Source organism: Lissotriton vulgaris, chromosome 6, assembly GCF_964263255.1.
Source record: "Lissotriton vulgaris chromosome 6, aLisVul1.2, whole genome shotgun sequence".
NCBI lineage: Eukaryota > Metazoa > Chordata > Amphibia > Caudata > Salamandridae > Lissotriton > Lissotriton vulgaris.
The window spans coordinates 1,294,004,135-1,294,007,266 of NC_141694.1; positions in this window are offsets into that span (position 1 = coordinate 1,294,004,135).

The following is a 3,132-nucleotide window of genomic DNA, read 5'->3' on the forward strand; positions in this document are numbered from 1 at the left end:
TAAACATATCTATATAACTTAACTTCTATATTATGTCCCTTCGATATTTAAACATCGACATTATTGTATGTCGATATTTAAAACTCAATATTTTGTCTGCCTACCGTCAGGAGCACTTTCCATGGAAGGGTTGGCCCGTTTGCGGGCGGTGGGTATAGTGGATCTCTGGCGTTGCTTTCACCCTGGGGACAGGGACTATACCTATTACTCTAATGCACACAAGACATATGCACGCTTGGATTACCTACTTGCTTCCACATCATTTCAGGCACTCACGACGGGGGTAGATATAGGTACTGCATCTCTTTCGGATCATGCGCCAGTGACCATTGTGTTTTCCCTCCCGCCTGTTTTGCGTGGGTCGTGGAGCTGGAGGATGCGGGAACTGCTGTTACACCGAAAGGACGTGGTTGCACGTCTCAAAGGGGTCATAGCAGACTATCTCGAACACAATAGCAATACTGACACCACATTGGCGACACAATGGGCGGCGCTAAAGGCAGTGTTGCGGGGTGAGCTCATTGCGATCTCGGCGGCGGAAAACGTCAAACGCACACGTAAAAGGGAGGAGCTTACACGGCAGATGAAGGAGTTAGAATGAATGCACCAGCGAACAGGGGCCCCGCAAGTCAGGAAACAACTTAAGGCCATGCGACACCAGTTAACGGCGTTAGACCAGGACCGGGTGGAGTATGTGGCATGGTGGCTGAAACACACGTATTATACTGGCGGGACCGATGTGGGCGCCTGCTAGGTAACAAGTTGCGCGAGGTTCGACAGCGACAGGCTGTGCAGGAGATCCTCCCGCAAGGGGGTGGGCGAGTTCAGAGGATGCTGATATAGCCTCTGCCTGTAGTGATTTTCATGCTTCCCTTTATGCTGGGTCTTCCATTGAGTCATCTGCGGGGGAGTCCTTTCTCGCTCCCGTCCCTCTTCCCGCCCTCACGAAAGAACAGGCGGACCTCTTAGATCGGGACAGCAGGCCAGAAGAGGTCATCACGGCTATTTTGCGTCTTAAGCTGGCGAAAGCGCCCAGGCCGGATGGCTTTCCTTCAAGCTTTTATAACACGTTCTGTTCACAAGTGACCCCCCTTTTGACAGCCCTTTTTAATTCCTTCTCCAAACCGGGTGCGATCCCTAGAGACCTGTTAGACGCTACTATTTCCGTCATCCCCAAACCAGGGTAAGATACCTCCCCATTTCTCTCCTTAATGTTGACCTTAAGCTCTATACGGGCATTCTAGCGGCATGTCTTGCGCCCTTTATGAGTGGCCTGATTGACCCGGATCAGACCGGGTTTATTCTAGAACGCCAAACTGCTGACAACACCAAGAGGACCTTGCACTTGACAAAGAAAGCCAATCGCACGGCCGGAGAATTCATGATGCTGGCGATTGATGCTGAAAAGGCCTTTGATCGGGTCCACTGGCCCTATCTGGAGCGGGTCCTAGTGAAGGCAGGTATGGGGGAGAAGTTTTGCACCTTTATTATGAACTGCTACAAGTTCCCAACTGTGGCAGTCCGTGTTAATGGCTGTACCTCTCCTCGGTTTGCTATTGAACGGTACGAGACAGGGGTGCCCGTTGTCTCCCCTGCTCTTTGCTCTATACATGGAGCCGCTGGCGCAGAGGCTGAGGCTTGATCCGAAGGTGCAGGGGATTAAGTTTGGCAGTTACAAGCACACTATAAGTTTGTACGCAGATGATGTGCTACTCTCCTTGTCCCCTCCCAGGGAATCGCTGCCAGCGTGTCTCGAGTCCCTCGATGCGTTTACACAGGCGGCGGGCTTTAAGATCAACATGAACAAGTCCGTGGCCCTGGACCTGTCCCTAGACGGGCCCACACAGGAATTTCTGCAGGAGTCCTTTCCCTTCCATTGGTCGACTGAAGCAATCCCGTACTTAGGGATTCAGCTGGCGTCTACACTCTCTGATACGGTTCGTATTAATTATGCGCTGGTAAGCCAGAAGATCAGGCGCGAGCTGGGTAGATCGAGGCACTTCCCCCTGTCCTGGCTGGGAAAGGTGGCGGCAGTAAAGATGACGATCCTCCCCCAGATTCTATATGTATTCCGCACTATCCCTCTGCGGCCACCGGTAGGCTGGATTCACCAGACTCATTCAGAACTGGCTCAGTTTAACTGGAATGGTAAAAAAACATGGATGAAGCTCCGACTTGTGACGCTTCCCCCAAGAAAGGGGGTCTCGACTTCCCAGACCTGCTTCTTTATTCTCAAGAGGTCCAGCTGAGCTTCCTCGTAGAGTGGAGCAGATGGGAGTCTGAGAAGCACTGGCTTTTACAAGACCAAGCGGTCGCGGGCCGTCCGCTTGAGGAGATCCCCTTCCTCCGCCTGAAGCATAGACCCCCAAACCTGTACGCCTCGTACAATACCAGGGTCCCTATGGAAGTGTGGGATAGCACTAATGTCAAACATGAGCTCACCTCCTTTCCATCTCCCCTCACACCCTTAATGGATAATCCGGATTTTACCCCAGGACAAGACTCCGTGGCTTTCGCAAAATGGCGATCAGCGGGTGTCGGTTCTTGTATCACTTATATGTGGAGGGAGGGGTGTTAACATTTGCGGCCTTCCGACAGGTGTATAGTTTGCCGAAGTCGGAGAGGCTCAGATATCTTCAGGCTCAACACTGGGCACTCAATGGCCAGGTACGCCCTACTGCCGACAGACGTTTGTGGCCGTATGAGTACTGGTTAATCACACGTAAATCTGATAAAAAGCTCATTTCGGACCTATACAGAATGTTACAAGCCAAGTACATGTACATATATAGACTTTTCTATGTAGCTGTGTGTATCCTGTTTTATGAGCTGGTGGGTCGGTTTTTACTGTTTGTTTCCTTGATATTATCACAAACACTGTCTGCAGTAAACACAAATGCATGGAGTTTTCCATACATTGAAAATACAGTGGGCAAGATTTGTGTTTGCTTTGTTTGCCCTAAGTTTGCAGGGTATGTCCAGACATGGGTCCCTTGCTCACTTTGCCACTGGATTCAAGCTAGCCTGGCTGATGAGGGCGGTTAGCCCGAAACCGGTCCCAAGATTCTTGTTTCCGGTCCAGTGAAGACGTGGCTTGGCAGTTCGGCTGGACTGTTCCCATGAGGCATAGGG